This window comes from Chelonia mydas, chromosome 6 (genome assembly GCF_015237465.2).
Source record: "Chelonia mydas isolate rCheMyd1 chromosome 6, rCheMyd1.pri.v2, whole genome shotgun sequence".
Lineage (NCBI taxonomy): Eukaryota > Metazoa > Chordata > Testudines > Cheloniidae > Chelonia > Chelonia mydas.
This window is the reverse complement of record NC_051246.2, coordinates 86,098,230-86,116,671: the sequence shown is the minus strand read 5'-3', so window position 1 is coordinate 86,116,671 and position 18,442 is coordinate 86,098,230. Positions and strand designations below refer to the sequence as shown.

General features: G+C 40.4%; 1 protein-coding gene across 8 annotated transcripts in view; it reads right to left on the bottom strand.

Annotated features, from left to right (window-relative positions):
- NPAS3 (neuronal PAS domain protein 3) overlaps positions 1-18,442 on the bottom strand; it is an 832,983-nt gene that overhangs the window by 68,454 nt on the left and 746,087 nt on the right. The window lies entirely within an intron of this gene.

The following is an 18,442-nucleotide window of genomic DNA, read 5'->3' as shown; positions in this document are numbered from 1 at the left end:
TGGATTGGATGAATGCACTATAAGGTGGATAGAAAGCTGGCGAGATCATCGGGCTCAATGGATAGCGATCAACGGCTTGATGTCTAGTTGGCAGCCGGTATCAAGCAGAGTGCCCCAGAAGTCGGTCCTGGGGTCAGTTTTGTTCAACATCTTCATTAATGATCTGGATGACGGGATGGATTGCCCCCTCAGCAAGATAGCAGATGACATTAAGCTGCGGGGAGAGGTAGATACGGTGGAGGGTAGGGATAGGGTCCAGAGTGACCTAGACAAATTGGAGGATTGGGCCAAAAGAAATCTGATGAGGTTCAACAAGGACAAGTGCAAAGTCCTGCACTTCGGACGGAAGACTCTCAGGCACTGGTACAGGCTGGGGACTGACTGGCTAAGCGGCAGTTCTGCAGAAAATGACTTCGGGATTACAGTGGATGAAAGTGGGATGAGTCAACAGTGTGCCCTTGTTGCCAAGAAGGCTAATAGCATATTGTGCTGCATTAGTAGGAGCATTGCCAGCAGATCAAGGGCAGTGATTATTCCCCTCTATTCGGCACTGGTGAGGCCACATCTGGAGTATTGTGTCCAGTTTGGGGCCCCCCACTACAAGAAGGATGTGGACAAATTGGAGAGAGTCCAGTGGAGGGCAACAAAAATGATTAGGGGGCTGGGGCACATGAGTTATGAGGAGAGGCTGAGGGAACTGGGCTTATTTGGTCTGAAGAAGAGAAGAGTAAAGGGGGGATTTGATAGCAGCCTTCAGCTACCTAAAGGGGGGTTCCAAAGAGGATGGAGCTAGGCTGTTCTCAGTGGTAGCAGATGACAGAACAAGGAGTAATGGTCTCAAGTTGCAGTGGGAGAGATTTAGGTTGGATATTAGGAAAAACTTTTTCACTAGGAGGGTGGTGAAGCGCTGGAATGCGTTACCTAGGGAGGTGGTGGAATCTCCTTCCTTAGAAGTTTTTAAGGTCAGGCTTGACAAAGCCCTGGCTGGGACGATTTAGTTGGGGATTGGTCCTGCTTTGAGAAGGGGTTGGACTAGATGATCTCCTGAGGTCCCTTCCATCCCTGATATTCTATGATTCTATGACATCTAAATCTATATTTAGGCACCTAAATAAAAGTGGCCTAATTTTTAGGTACTGAGCTGACATCCAGCTCCTATTTAGAGGTTTTTAAAGCCTGGCTTGACAAAGCCCTGGCGGGGATGATTTAGTTGGGGACTGGTCCTGCTTTGGGAAGGGGGTTGGACTAGATGACCTCCTCAGGTCTCCTCCAACCCGGATCCTCTATGATTATTATTTTTAACATCTCATGATTTTTAACCCAATATCATGATTTTATGGAGGGTAGGGGGGACTCACAATTTTTTAATGCTTTGAATTGATAATATTGACTAGGTGACCAGGACTGGTTCGTACACCATGTTGTGGCTAATAGCATGAGAGGATTCCAGCCTTGTTAAACTAAATGGTCTGTTTATTAAAGCAACTATTTACAGAGCTGCTCCATCTGCAACTTATCATTCCCAGCCATGTGAACACAGACTGGCTTGTTGGTGCTTCCTCCAAACTCCTACCTCATGCAACCTGTGTCCTCCCTTCCAAGTTCCATGCAGATTGCTACAAACATTCCTGTTTCCTGGCTCTGTGCATTAATAAAGTAAAATCATATAGAAGAGAGAGGTAGGGAGAATGCTATAGACAAAGAGTTTCTCTGTGACCTAAGGAAGTTTAGCCTCAAGTACCTTGCACTCATAATGACCATGTAAAACCTCAGAATCAACAGATGCTTTCAGAAAAATAATTTGAATTGTACTGTTAGGCACAAATCTTCAAAAGTGCATGTGCAAAGCAAATCAGTGCTTTTGTGCACACCTGACAAGTGCACTCCACTCCTGATGCACATACTGTAAGGTATATGAGTATGCAAGCCATGACTTATGTACATACATGAAACCAGACATACCTTTTCACAGAGACTAAAATATGCACCTTACTTCCTCGTGTAAAGTTGCTGACAACTATATCAAGAGAATTTTATTACAGGATATCACAGACTGTCAAAGGTATTTAGGTGCCTAGCCGCCATTGATTTCAATAGGAGTTAGGTGCCTAAATACTTTTGAGGATCTAGGCCCCATCTCTTTCCAAACTGACTTAGGGCAGATCTTGCAAACACTTTTTCATGTGCTTAACTTTTATCATGTGAGTAGCCCATTGACTTCAGTGGGGCTACTCACGTATTTACTGCTAAGCGCACATGGTTTGTAGAATCAGAGTCTACATGATCATGGAATCTGTTAAAACCATTATGGAAAACTTCTATTTTAGATTAGTTTAGTATAATAGGATGAGATCTATAGGATTCTATGGAATGCAATAAGATTATACAGAAATTACTCTAAAAACCTTCACGGAGCATGATATCCTTTTTATAGTTTTTTTTTTTTTTTTTAAAAACTAGCCTAAAGAATTCTTTAGCAAGGATATAATTTCTGCAATCTATTCTATGGGATGGTTAAAAAATAACCAATAAAAGGGATATCATTTTTTCTCAGTCAGTTCTGTAGGACTTTTCAGTAAGGAAAGGGAAACACTTCTAACGATCTTAGAAATTACAGTGGCATTTAAATGTTTAGATCTTGTGAATTAATAATTATGCCAATAGGCCAGAATTCCATGCTAATTTATACCCCATGAAATCCCACTGATGCCTGGCCTTACTGGATCTGGACAAGGTGTGAAATGGAGCAGGATTTGGCCCGGTCACCTGTAGAATATGCTTCTGCCACACTTTTACTTATATTTCAATTTCTTCAAATCTGACGTGAAACCCATAGGACACTTGGTACAAAAATGTGCTTTCAATAATTAAGTGCCCAGTTTAGCTACTAAATTTAAAGCAAGGCAGGGCTATGGCACTGGATATTTTGTTGGATATATTTTCCTGTTTTGTGAGGTACTGGCTGCATGATCTGATAAAAACGGCAGCTAAATGAACTCTACAATTTGTATTCCTAGAGCCAGAAGTTTATTGGCTTGCTTTTTTCCTCCCTTTGGCTCTGTCTGTAAGGTTCATTACTTACAGTTACTGCAGAATCAATCTGAACTGGCCAAAATCAGTGATGGAATTTATAGCACAATAAATGTACTGCCATACAAGCGCTGTTACACATGAAAGGGCCGGGGAATATTCTTTTCAGCAATCCTTCTACATAGCAGAGTGCACTGTTTTTATCAATTTAAAAGAATCATCACAGGCATATTTTGAGGAGGTATAATCCTGACAGCTACACAACAGATTTTCTCTGAGGCAGGTATTGTTCCAGGAAAACAATATTATTGATTAAAATCTTAGCTTATTGGAACACAGAAGACAAACTAAACACATCTTTTTCATTTTCCACATCAGTCCTTAGCAGCTTGATATTACAAAAATAAAATTCATACAGGCCTTGTTAAGAAAACACTTTAACACTTCTTGAGATATGAATTAATAGTTCAGCAACACTGAAATAAGAGAACTAGCTTACTGGCTGATGTTGTGGTGCATGCAAAATATGAAGAGTACTCAAAGATAATATATTAAGTATGGCATCAAAAGTTGTACGTTTATAAAGTCTGTAAGTTAAGATTTACATTGGTATTTAGTCTATTTTTCTTTCTAAGTGTCTATGTTATGGACATAGTGTATTTTACATAATTTTGAAACACAGAAAGTTTTAACTTTAGCTTGATGCATTGCAAAAAACTATAGAAAAGATAGATGGCAGGCTGTCCTCCCCAAAACTCAATTTCATAATATGCATGTGATTGCTAATAGGCAGGCACTAAAAAACAATTTTCCTTGACGGAGAAGAGCTGATAAATTGTCAACATAAACTTCATCTGTGGTTGCTCCAGTGATCTAAAGCTCTTCTGTGAGTTTTGTACCATCAAAGTCTGCTTCTTACAACCGTATCAAAATTTATGAATGCATCTAACTATAAAGTGACTGAAAAGAACCCATAATGCATGTTGTTTATTGTGCATCAGCTCTTTGCTTCTTCAGCACATGCAGAAAACACTTTGTCCAGTTCCCCTTTCCTTACTCTCTATGTGGTAATGAAAAAAGACAGACTAGATGGAAGGTTTTCCTGGAAATTGACTTAAAACAAGGGCCTACTTTTACAGAAATCTTAGATTCAGACAGAGGGGTGAAAGAGCACTGAACTAATCTACATGACTTTTGTAGATATACAACTTCTGCTAGTATTCTATTATTTGGTGAAAAGGAAATCTCTGATCACTTGAGCAGGGAAAATAAAAACCAACTCAGCTAATGGGTTTCAACAAGATACACTCGTGTTTCATATTATCTTTGATACAGTGATAAAACATGCACAGACACTGCAAAAAGTTTCAAAAGTGGAAAGACGTATTCAGTTTACAGGAAATGTAACTAAGCATTCAATTCATGCACGCAAAAATTCTTGAGGAAAAAATCCAAACTATTTGTACATAAAATAAGACTTGTTTCTATTGAAATCCAAAGAATTTCAGCTCACATGAGGTGAAGGGGGAGCTATACAAGGAAGGGTGGATGATTCCTCACCATTCCTGACATAAGAGCCCCAAACTCCCTTCCATAGCTCCTTAAAGGGGGCTAGGAAAAGAGGGGGGTGATGCCTGAAATGCAGGAGACCCAAACATGCCTTACTCATCTCCCATAAGAGATGATTTCCTTCAAATCCTTTTCCAATTCATTTTATCTGATAACCATATCCCTTCCATACCGAGCACCTGCATTGGACATCTGCCCCAAATTTTATGTTCTCAGTTAAGACATTATAACCTATCCTTCTACTCCACCCCACCGGGGCTCAGGCCTGCTCTGGAAAGGTGGAAAAACCCACCATGCCTTGGCCAATCTGGGGTGTGGGAAAAATTCCTTTGCAGCCCCCTAAGGAAAAGGGCAAATAGTATAACAGCCACTGTGAGTGGGGGCGGGGAGGGGGGTAGTAAAGAATCCAATCTCAGCTAGAAGTTTCCCAACTGATTTTACAAACAAAAGTGTAAAACATACGGTTTACAAGTGATGAAAGAGCCCTTATCAGTGTCCTTTTAATGACAAACAATTCATACAGAAATGTGCACAAGACGTTCCAAGAGAGAATGAAATACCTATTCATAAAAACATGTAATAAGCCACCAACTCAGAGCTCAGACCTCTGTATACATTCTACATGGACTCTGGAATACCAGTTCTACAATTACATTTGGGTGAAAAATTATCCTTGGTTGTAATATACTGGGTTGTTTTTTATTTTCTTGTTTCCCAGGTGTTGGTGGAAATTAAGAAAGCCTTGGTCTTCCACAATTATTACCAAAAACTGATTTCTTTTAACCAGTCACAGAATGGTTGATTTTTAGAAAGAGCTATGTTAAAAAATATAGTAATAATTAAAATTACTTTTTTCGTACTGGTTATAGATGTATTAAAATGTATAAGCTCCAGGGTCAGTATAAGCCTTGCTCAGCTTTCTTTAAAAGCATTGGGAGTAATAAAGACTTCCATTTTATCTTCAGTGGAATAATACTGCTGAAATATTACCTCATTTTTGATGTCAGCGATGATTTCTTTTTACTTCCATGATGTCAAAAGGGAATTATTATTATTAGAATGAGGGCTTCCTAATGATGCTGTAAAAAGGAGACACTGAAATCATTACAACCAAACATCTACATTGTGCCTTCTCTATAGGTTAAGACAGGTTTACTCCAAGCCTCATGGAGAATACAATATTCCTTTGCTCCTATGATTGTACAAAACTGATAGTTAATAGAATAAATCAAGGGAAAGTACCTCAGAATTTAGAAATGGCAGAATAACCACTTTTCTTTCTTTTTTTTTTCTTTAAGGGCCATGTTTCAAACAACTCTAGATAAATGGAGATATGAAGAAAATCCAACCTCTTTCTGAAATATATGGATAGAGCTAAAACAACTAGTGGACAAGTTTCTCTCTAAGAAAGGCAGCAGCAGCATTCAAGTGTATCCCCTGTACGCAAGTCACTGCACCCGGATAAAGCTACAAACCCAGAGGATCAGGGTATCAGATAGTGGTTCTCTGTACTCTGCCACTGGCTTCAAGTGTGATACTGAGAAAATCACTTTCTGTGCTCTGGTTTCCCCATCTGTAAAATGGGAATAACAATGCATTCACATCTTTTTAAACCAACTCAAGATCCATAGGGCAAAATTGCTGACTATGAATGCTAAATATTATTATTTCTAATAAGCAAAGCTGGATTACAAAAAACTCTGGACCTTGTGCCTTTTGTTGCCATTTACACATGTAAAAAGTTAATGAACAATGGCGCAAAATATCCTTGTGAGTGAATGGAGAATTCAGATGTGTTGCCATTTTTCACTCTCTTTGCCCATGTGAAAGTAGCTACATAAGGGGCAAGGCAGTGCTGAAACAAGCCCTTTATCCCAATATTTTCATACATATACATTTTACACAATACTTAATTGTGATTTAATAGTTAGGGTTTTTTCCTGAAGAAAACATTTACTTTTATTTAGCGTATCAAGGATCTGACACAGAGCCAGGAGCCACGGAAACAGAACACCGGTCAATTTGAACTGCTGGCTATAAGCTGGAAGTCCCATTTCGCACACAGTATCGATAGAATGTAGGAGCCAGATAGATCCTAAAGCCGGTACCTCTTTGGAGTTGGAAAATATATTACAGTTGTGAAAAACTATTGATAACATTCATAAAATATTCATTTATATAAAAAGAACAGACTTGGTGAGTATTATTCTATGTTCTGTTTGGCATCTCTATTTAAATATGGGCCTTCTTCTTCTCCTTAGGATTGTCATTTACTTGGTGGGCGAAAGCTCAACAGGCCAACATCACAACACATCCCATGAAATTACAATCCACCCCTCCACATGGAAGTAAGACAGTACTGGATCCTGCTTGCTTGCTTGAAAAGGGGGAAGCCTCTTCTCCTTGTCCCTTTTCTCTCCCTCTCCCCCCTGCTGGCAGGCAGACCTATATTTTCTCCCATACTGGCCTCCAGAATAAAGATGGCTTTCCCCTCCCTTTTATCTCTTCTCTTCATGGCTGTTCTGCGAGGTGAACTACAGAAGTCCTCTCCAGTGTTCCCCATGAGAGTTCTAGTAAACTTCACACTGCTGGGTTTAATGGTTTATTATTTGGCATTTCATTTTAATAGGTCAGCAATCAAAACAAGTGAAGTACCAATTACAGGAGCTGAACTATCAGTTCCAGGAGCACGGAAGAAGATCTGGCAGTACACTAATAATAGGCTTAAGGATGGGCTAGGGTTAAAGCACTGAACTGGAATTTAGAAGATCTGGGTTCAATTCCTGGTTCTGTCACAGCTTTATGTGTGATCTTGGGTGAGTCACTTAATCTCTCTGTGCTTCATCCATAAAATGGGTTGAATATTTTTCCTAACAGAGAGGGGCGTTTCAAGGATAAATTCATTAATATAATGAAGGTGATGAATACTGAAGATTAGGCAATAAAACAATAATGACATGATGATGATGAGTGTGCCGTTGTTGCCAAGAAGGCCAATGGCATTTTGGGATGTATAAGTAGGGGCATTGCCAGCAGATTGAGGGACGTGATCGTTCCCCTCTATTCGACATTGGTGAGGCTTCATCTGGAGTACTGCATCCAGTTTTGGGGCCCACACTACAAGAAGGATGTGGAAAAATTGGAAAGAGTCCAGCGGAGGGCAACAAAAATGATTAGGGGACTGGAACACATGACTTATGAGGAGAGGCTGAGGGAACTGGGATTGTTTAGTCTGCGGAAGAGAAGAATGAGGGGGGATTTGATAGCTGCTTTCAACTACCTGAAAGGGGGTTCCAAAGAGGATGGATCTGGACTGTTCTCAGTGGTGGCAGATGACAGAACAAGGAGTAATGGTCTCAAGTTGCAGTGGGGGAGGTTTAGGTTGGATATTAGGAAAAACTTTTTCACTAGGAGAGTGGTAAAACACTGGAATGCGTTACCTAGGGAGGTGGTGGAATCTCCTTCCTTAGAAGTTTTTAAGGTCAGGCTTGACAAAGCCCTGGCTGGGATGATTTAGTTGGGGATTGGTCCAGCTTTGAGCAGGGGGTTGGACTAGATGACCTCCTGAGGTCCCTTCCAACCCTGATATTCTATGATTCTATGATCCAGGTTAGAACCTGTGTACAAAATAACAAAAAATTTTAGAAAATAGAGAAGAAACATTGGTAAAAAATAAACGGTAAGAGGTAATGATGCTTTCCAGCTTCTCCTTAATGTGGTGGGGCCATTCAGTGTTTACAACATTGCTGTCCAATGACAGAGAAAAAATGGATCTGTTACAGCAAAAACAAAGCATGAAGGATTGTCACGTGGACAGACAGCACACCAAACAGGCTATATGTCTTTAACCAGGATAGCTTTCATGAAACTAACAAAGAAGAGGAGATGTGGATGCCGAGCATATCACATTATGTATTTGTATCAGGAAAATGGTGAGAACAGTGAAGAAAAAATTACAAACAGTGAATGGATTCATTATTATTTAAGATATCTTAAATGAGCATGAAAACTCTTCATTAAAGGTATTTTCTCTACTATTTTTTTCACTTTGAAGGACATATGATTTCAAAAATGGCAAATTTACTAACGAGTCCCAGCCTGTGTAGTTATGTAATTGCATGGTTGCGCAATCTTAGTCCTAATCAGGTAATCAGACGCCATTCAGAATGTGCTATTTATTTATAGTAAGGTCTGTATTAAATGATACAATTAACTAGATTATTGCATTTACCCACTGGCCTCAGTAGGGGGTGCTATACCACCCCCTTGCCTCAGAAAGGAGAATTGTCTCCCAGCACCCTGGACCTCTCCATGGGCTAATGTGGAGGGAGAGAGGAAGGGCCATGGCTTTATCTTCTTCCTGCACAATCCCTGCCCTCCCTTGAGTTCAGGACCTGCAGTTGTCCCTGGCAACTGTGCTAAGTGCATGGGAATGAGGAGATTGGTGGGGTCCTTCCCTGTGAAGCTCCTGTGCAAATGTTAGGGACAATCAGACATTAATAACTGACTGGAATCTTCAAGTTTGTTGAATAACTCTCTTCAGAAGATATTTATTCAGAATTTTCCAAGTAATTTTCTTAGTAAAATATTTACTAACTGATGTAAAGGAAACAATGAAAAATGCTTCCTTTTTAAAATTTGGTCTTGTGTTTTTTTGCCTCCCTCTAGCTAAACAGTCCTACAAACTCCAAATACACACACCCACACCCAATTTCATAACATGTCAGGACCTTGTCATATTTTACACCTAAATACCAAATCAGTCATTCCCCTAATTCATCACATCTTCATTTAACTTCACCAGGAAAAGAAGATGGAGCTGTTCAGATCTCTCAGTTACTTCCACTCACTGGTGCTACAAGGGGCAGCTTCCTCCACAGAGGAGCTGATTTCCTGGAAACTTGGGTTTCAACTGTCGTCTATTCCAGTCCCATCCATAGCCACTTGTTATTCATAAGGGCTAGAAGACAATAGGGAGAAGGCACATGTGGTCATACAAGCTTATTCTTTTCACTATTATAATGTATTGTTGCTCAAAGATGATCTATTATATTTTGGATAAATGTTTACATATCATGGTGTACTGTACTGTTCCCCGCCAGTTCTTATCCTCCAACTGTACGCAATATTTAAAAGAAAAATGAAGGCATGTTTGCCTGGGCATATGAAAGTCAACGCATGAGGGAAGCAGTTAGTTTAGGGTGAAAAACAAGGTTCTTGTTTCAACACTCAAATGGAAACAATTACATTTAGTCTTACAACAATATAATTACATTTATAGATGCAGAATATTTCAGACACACTCTGATATAATTATAGATCCTTCTTCTGGAAATAGTCTTTTTATCCTGCAGTTCACCTGACTTTCAGAAGAACACTAAAACATCACTGTTAAATTATCTGCAAGAAGCCTGACTGTCTTCTTACTTACACCCATGTAAATCCGGAATAGCTCCACTGAAGCCAATGGTATTACATTGGAGTAAAATGGGTGCAAATGGGAGGAGAAGCATACCTAACGTCAGATATTTAACTTACTATATCTATTAAGAGAAGACACTGTGATTTTGGATCATGAGCTTTATGTTTCCTAATCAGCCATTGGTAACTTTATTTTATCAGATCTGGGTGACGTGCAGAAACCGAGAAATGAATGTTCTCACGCAGACATACAGGTATTGAGCTGAATTCAGTCCTGCTAGCAGCAGATACAACTCCATGAAATTCAGTTCATTTTCACCTGTGTACAACAGGGTTTGAATCTGGCTTACTGTTGCTAGCTGAATAAAATATTACCACCACTTGCAGAAAGATGAACTGTTTCTGCAGAAAGGAACAGACACATGGTTGTCTTCCACACTAGCTTAGCATCAGTTACATCATTTCAATCTGTCAACTCCTTGTTTTTTCCTAGCCTACTATGGATGGCAACATGGTAGTGCTAAACGCAGGGGACTGGACTAGAAGATCTCTCAAGGTCCCTTCCAGTCCTACGATTCTCTGAACACTGAACCACTGTGAGATGTTGTGGGGTTGGCTAAAAAGGGACACACACAGCGGAACACTTTAGAAAATATTTACATGGGGAAAGGGAAGTGGGCAAACCCTCCACTGACACTAGCTAAGCAGAGCAGCAAGAATGAGCAGGGGTGTTAGCAGGAGCATCTTCTGCACAAGAAATCCTGCCAGACTGGTAGGCAGACCCTCACAAGCACTGTGGGGCTCATATGGCTGCTCTACTGAGCATGTTGATCCACTGCCAATAATCACTCACTGGCTGATGACAGCAGTGGATATGCTAGTCAGCTCTGGAAACTGAATACACCTTTGTTTCAACAGACCCTTCCCCCTTGAGAACATGGTGCAATCTAGGGATTTCTCCTAGCACACCCTATGTGCCATGAGGTATTGTGTCTGGTTATTTTTGTGGTGAGAAGAGAATGCCACCATTCTCTTTCCACTGCTCTCTGCTTATCAGCACAGCAAATGATAGGATATAGCCCTGTGTATGTATGTAAGTTCCTCCCTTACAAACTTACAAAACATTCAGTTATGTGTTTAAAATTCACATAACTGTTCAAATAACTCACATGCATATTCCCCTATACAATAAAAAAAATCCAGATGACTGTAGTTCATAGAATCATAGAATAACAGGGTTGGAAGGGACCTCAGGAATCCAACCCCCTGCTCAAAACAGGACCAATCCCCATTTTTTTTGCCCCAGATCCCTAAATGGCCCTCTCAAGGACTGAATTCTTAACCCTGGGTTTAGCAGACCAATGCTCAAACCACTGAGCTATCCCTTAAAATGAACGTGCTGCACATATGCTGTAGTCTGTGGTCCTTCTTAAAGAATACCATAATTAAGCTCTCTTCTTCTTTCTGGAATATTTTAATATGTACAGGACTGACTGCTAATCTCACACTTGTTTTACACCAATATAACCTCACTTGCTTTAATGGAGTTAGCTCCAGATTTAAGATGCTGTGTGACCAAAAGCAGGGCCCCTTGTTGCTAAATTTGTGACGATATTCTCTGTAGCTGTTTATGCTATGAGAAGTGGATTTACGGGTGGAAATAACTGATCTCTCAGAAAGACTGAGTTTGCTTAACTTAATATTTTAGTTCTCTTTTAGCTAAGCCAGCCTCCATTTACACAGTATGGAATGTATTGCACCTGCAGTCATAACTCAAAGGCTGTGTGAAAATTTAAGACAATTCTCAGGAGAAACAATGATTTAGGTGTCAGGAATATTGCATCTGCAATCATCATGAGGAAGTCTGGGTCAGTGATCAAAGCCTGAGTCTCTCCAGTTTCCACTGACTGCTACTGAAAAGGCCTTTTACATAAGAGTATCTAGCTCCCTTGTTACATGGTCCATATCACCATATATTTGAGCATCTCACACATTAATTAATGCATCCTTTCAATATCTCTGTGAGGTAGAGAGGTGTTGGCATTTCCATTTCCAAAGTGCTCAGCATTTAGAATAAGAACTTGACAACAATGGGAGCTGGCAGGTGCTATGTACTTTTTGAAAATCTGGCCACTTTATTTAGGTGCTTAAATAGGAACTGAGTTCTTTTTTAAAAATGGCCCTATGACTTACCCAAGATATTGCAGCCATTCTATAGCAGAGCCAGGCAATCAACCCAAATTATCCTAGTCCCAAGATCATCCTTTCTCCACCATAATGGTATATTTACAGGAAGACACATCATAAAGCTCAGATTGGCATGTTAGTGTTGTGTTCTTTTCTAAAAATGTTGCATTCTTACTAACAGACAAGCTTCCTTTTGGCTAAAGGTCATCAATTTACATGGGTAAATACTAGATCAGTTCTTCCTCTCTGACAAATTACCTTTGAGTCTCCTCATTGCTGAGGAAACTGGGATATGTATGTGCTGACATTTAGAAAATTCTCTGCGTATATTTCCTGATGTTGGTTTCTTATTCCTCCTTCCCTGGGTTAGTGTGACTCAAGGTGGTGTGGCTGGAGCCTTGTGATGAAATTTTGACTTCTACACTTTGCTTCTTGTATAAAAAGGTCATGCCCCATCTGATCAGGAAAGATAAGAAAGCCTGACAGAAATTCATCGGTGAGATCCAAAAATGAAAAGGATTCAGGAACAAAATAATGAAAGAGAAGTAAAGAATGTAGGCCAAACTGTTCAAACCTGATTGCTTAAACTTAAATCCATACTTGGATACCACAATAAAAGTGATCTGATTTTCATGAGTGTTGCACAGCCAAAACTTCCACTGAAGTCAGTAATAGCTGTAGTGATCAGCTCCCCTTAAAAATCAGGCTACTGAATATTAACGTTTTGGTCTTTGGTTCTAAAGATTCAGAAAGAGATGTCTGGAAGCAAGCAACGGGTGCACTTGTTCTAGCCAGCCAATACAAACTCAGCAATCATGACCATTTATGGTTCATTTAAATCTTTTAATTCAACTAAAAATAAATAAGAATATATGGAGTAAATTCTGGCCTTCCATAATTATACTGCACCATAAGTGTTTAAAAATCAAAGTGGTGTCAGAAATGATTTCAGTAGTAGAGCCATCTGTTGATGCAGAGCAGGATGGCTCAAAGTCCACAGTAGAACACTTCCTGGTGGGCCTTTAAAAAAGAAGCAGGCCTTCCCCCACCTGATTAGGATCTACTGCAACCCAGTTCTAGAGCACAGACATCTTGCAGATAAAGATCTAAAACTTTAAAGGTGAGATTTTTCAAAAGGCATCTAACTCCCTAAATCATGTAGCTGGAGTAGCGTAATTTAGGTCGACTTACTACGGTGTCTACACCATGCTGGGTTGATGGGAGATGGTTGATGGGAGTACCGGAGTCGATCGGAGAGCGCAATGCCATCGATTTAGCGGGTCTTCACTAGACCCGCTAAATCGACCCCCAGTGCATCTATCGGAGCAGCATCGATCCCATGGCAGTGTAAATGTAGCCAAAAACATTAAACTGAGGTAAACCAGAACTCAGAAAAAAAATCAGGAGTCCCAAGAAAATGTTCTGGCATTATGAGAACTCTGAATGTGAATCTAAATTCTACAGGATGTTTGGATTTCAAGCACTAACATCAATATGCAACTGGCTGCCAAACTTACTATTACTTTAATAGAGTCTTCACAATAGAGAACACGTGTGTAAATGTATAATTATAAACTAGTGTGTAGAAAATCAGCATTGGACAATAGAAAAAAGTAATTAACTTAGACCACAAAGACTAATTTGTGTAAATACTTTTACAGACTTTCAAACATTTTTTTCAGGTTTTCAGGTATATGTTTTTCAAAATTATTTTTATATACAGAGTGATCAAGTATGCAATGTGACCGTACAGGCTGTATCATCCTTTAGGCTGGCCTGCCCTGCAGGCTGTTGGGCAGGAGGATGGGGACATGCTCCCACCTCTGCCCCACTCCCTGTGAAGTGCCTAGTATACTGAGAGGTGCAGAGGTATTAGATCCTGATCATCACAACGTATCACAGTGGATCAGAAAACATATCATTTGACTTAAGTGTGGTCTTCAATTAAAACTGGCTTTGATACATGTCTAAAAGTAGAATATAAACTCTGAACTCAGGTCTGAGTATTTAGTAGACAGATGAGGCATTCCCCCTCCGACCCCCGCCCCCGAGGAAAACAAAGAGGGAAGCAGATAAAATGGAAAGAAAATCCAAAAAACCGTAAGTCTCTTTATATTGATGAAAGAAGGCAGAAAAAAGATAAAGTGATACATTTTTAGCAATGAGAAGCACAGTAAGCCTTGGCATCATGTATCTTAGATAACAGCTGTAACTGTAATAAATCCTGAGGTTTGTAGTGAATTGAAACATTATCATTGTTTCTTTTTATTTGTTTTCATTATGTTTTGTCAGCTGACTACATGCCTTCTTGCTTTACTCTTATGTGTTTTTGGTTTACTTCCTGGAAATAAAATAGATATACAACAATGCATGTATAATCTTTCCCTATAAGCTCCCAGCATAAGCATTGGCGAAGCGCCATTCAGGAAAAGAAGGAAGATGGAACACACTGAAAAGAGAATGGGGAGGAGGGGTCAGATGAATCATGTAATGATTTCCCTATTCTAGATAAATACAGCTGCTTAGATGAGCATGATTTAAGGGACAAGAGACGAGGCTTTCATCTATAGTGATAATTTAGGCCTAATTAAATCTGTCCTAAAGGGGGATGGACTAGATCAATCCAGCTGATTCAGCAATCTCATTTTCTGACCTGTTCTCAATCTTACGCAGTTTCTTCTGAGGCAGGGGCTCTCCCATTGTGAGGACTGGCCAAGCACCTCATGGATCATCTGATTCACTTACTGTCTAAAGAAGCCATTTCTTGAGTTAGCCTTTAGAGCAGCAGGACTTACCGAGTGATCCCACGTTGTCTCATGGCACAGAACTTCACTGTGTGCCTTGCTGTGCTGCATTACTTTTTCATATTGGGGGCAGCCATGTGTCTTTTCTTTGTGGTATGTCCACAGCTGCCGTGCAATTTGGATAGCACGCCTTCCTTTGTGTACCTTATTTTTTAGTTGCCTATCTGTTGCACAAGGCTCTTTGTCCTTTCTGTTTGTTTTAATAAAACATGCCTGTACCCAAAAAGGTTCTGGAGGGTAGACTCTGGTCTACCATTGGATTTCTGAGGGCCAATGAAGAAGATGGAAGCTTTCCTGTAAGTGTCATTGGCACTCACTAGAGCAGTTCAATTTTATTCTTCTTGGCAGGTTTAATAACAAAGGCTGATGTGTTTTTTATATTTGGATATAAATTACAAAAATTGAGAATTATATTTAAATTAAAAAGGTCTGATGTTGATTTAAAAATGTACATGATATACTTTTCCTGCTGTTAATACACCATTTTATTAGGGGTCACTGATGCTCTGGACAGCTATCGTTCCAAAGGACTTGTTATGATCTACAATAGCAACATCTATTTTTTTAAAAAGCAACTGAAATAGAATTAAAATGGCAGGTCACAAGTGACTTCTCCTTGTCCACAAAATCACATCAGTTATATAATCCTCCAAGACATCATGGGCTAATGCAGCTATGCCGATTTATACCAGCTGAGGATTTGGCCCACTATTTATATGCCTACTTGGTGACACATCATGGAAAAAATTGACAAACATTTTATTTAGAGACAATTTTGTCAATATTCATGTACCCTATTCTCCCGTCTTTATTCTAGGAAACATTGCATGAAAAAGAGTTACTCAAAGTTCATCTGCTCTTTTCTCCTTATTTCTCACCTGCAATCAAAATCCTCTGTCTGCAGCATCACAATTATGGTTTGAAAAGTTTCCAAGAGATGCCAGCAGCTCTTTAAAGAGACGCTAAATCTGTATTTATATGATGGACTATAGTTAAGTCTGCAAGTGACTTCCCGGGACCTCCATGACTTCTGCAGCAGCCAGTGCAGCTGGCCTGGGGGCCACCTGAGCAGCTCAGGCAGCCCCTGGGCTAGCCACACCAGTTGCTGCTGGAGCAGTCTTGGGCCACTGCCCCCACCCCCAGCAGCAGCAGGAGTTTGGGTGTGGGAGAGGGCTCAGGGCTGGGGGTTGGCGTGTGGGAGAGGGTGAGGGCTCTGGGCACACCCTGGCCACTCCCGTGCACCCACGACATGTCCCCCCCAAGATTTAGTCAGGGGTATATAGTACAGGTCATGGTATAGTACAAGGCTGTGAATTTTTGTTTACAGCCCGTGATCTGTCCATGACTTTTACTAAAAATATCCATGACTAAAATGTAGCCTTAACTATAGTGTCTCCTATTGAGTAAATGCTCTAGTGAGCATTTCAAAAACTGTCTGAACTTTAACACTTCCCAAAAAAGTGTATTTTTCTTCTTTCTTAAAACAAAACAGACAACCCACCAGAACATTCTTATACAAACATCTTTCAAACACGTTAAAAGTGTGGCATAAATCTACTTTAATAGTAAACTCAGAGATAAAGACCCATCCTGTTTTGCTGATCCATAGTAGATGATGTAGTCCCCTATTTGGGCCTACACCAACATAGGATTATAGGAATGCAGCCAAAATGGAGAGAGATAAGGATGAAACTTCAGCACTTGAGTCCAGTTTCCTGTATTCTGTAACATTCACTGCAGGTGAAAGATGGCAGATTGAAAATCTTGAAAAGTGAATTCTTTTACTTATTCACAATCCAATTACAGCACAACCAACTACAATGAAAGCTCCCTGTCAGTGTAACTGAGTCCTAGCCTAGATGCACCATGTCTAAGGCTACATCTACACTGCATGATTCTTTTGACGGTGTGCAGAGTATGGACTCAAGTAGCTCTCACCCCCCAGCACGGGTTAAAGTAAGTAGGGTACAGGCACACCTGAAGGGTATGGGTACCTACCCAAGTGCATACCCTACACAACTCATTACTTGCCCAAGCCATGGCTCCCCATCTACACTGCTATTCTTACCCGTGTACTGTCCTGCAGTCTCCCAGTGGCTAGAACCTTTCCCTGCCACAGGAAAAGACTCCAGCAACAGGGAAAGACTCTGGCAGCCCAAAAGAGCAGGAAAGGGCTGTGGCAGTTCCCTGCTGCTAGAGGGAAAGACATTAGCATTGTAGCATTTTCCTGCTAGAGGAAAAGACTAACCTGCAGCTCCCTGTTGCTGGAGGTTTTCCCCACTGCAGGTAAGAACTCCGGCAATAGGGAGGTTGATGGGAAAGGCTCTGCTAGCTCCCCACTGCTGGAGTCCTTCCCCACTGCAGGTAAAGACTCTAGCAAGTGGGGAAAGGCTCTGGCTGTTGAAGCTTTCCCTGCAGCTTCCTCCCCCCTCAACCGCCACAGCCTGTCACTGACATATACACATGGCAGTGTGAGCACAGCTTGCTTTTCACTGCGGCATGTAGCTACACGACCCTATATGCCACCAAAAGTGGCGAGTAGTGTAGACGTAGCGTAAGGGTGAGAGGGTTGTTCAACTTTCACATCCATTTGTTCCTTTGCCTCCCTCCCAGAACAGCCACCAAAGGTCCCAGTGTCAATGTTTTCTGTGATGTGGCAACCTGCCCAGTACGAATTGTACTGAGACCATCAATTCAAATGTTGACAACTAAGCAGCCATCAGATGATAACTTGTGGTGCCTTATGAAATCAGTGACTTGGAGTGAAAGACTCTAAATCCCATTAACAACAACTTGAAATCACCGAGATCCAGACACCATTCAACAAAAAGACGCCAACTCATTTACTTTAAAAGAAAATGCTTTCACCAGGAGATTCTCAATCGTTAAGCTGAATACCTTGATGTTATATTCACAGAGAGTTTTTTTTTAGTTGAATGAAGTGAAGCATCCTACTTTAAAACTACTCTACTCCATCTCTAAACTAAAAAATAATGTTCAAAGTTTTAAAAAGATCACTGATACTTACATCTTCTTTAAATATGTAAACATGCTCAGGCCCACTTCCTTAAGTACTGGAGTGTCACTCAGTTATTTGTCACAATATTTAATGGAGGAGATATTTCATCTCAGAAGATGACAATGCTAAAAAATGTGCTTTCCTCATACTCTTGATGTGCAGCAAAGCCATTTCTAGCCATAGGCACTATGAGTTATATATGATTAAAGAAAAATGAAATTGTTGTTAAGGAGGATGAGAGTTTCACATCTTAAAAGAAAGAAATCCAACAATGTAATGTTTCTTGAGAAGAAGTCAGCCCTTACAGCAGTTGCCCCATGGGCAGACAGCATAAGAAAAATAGTGGAAGAGCATTCAGTGCAGCTTGTTGTCTACTTCAGCTTGAATGGTGGAAAGTATTAAATATCTATAG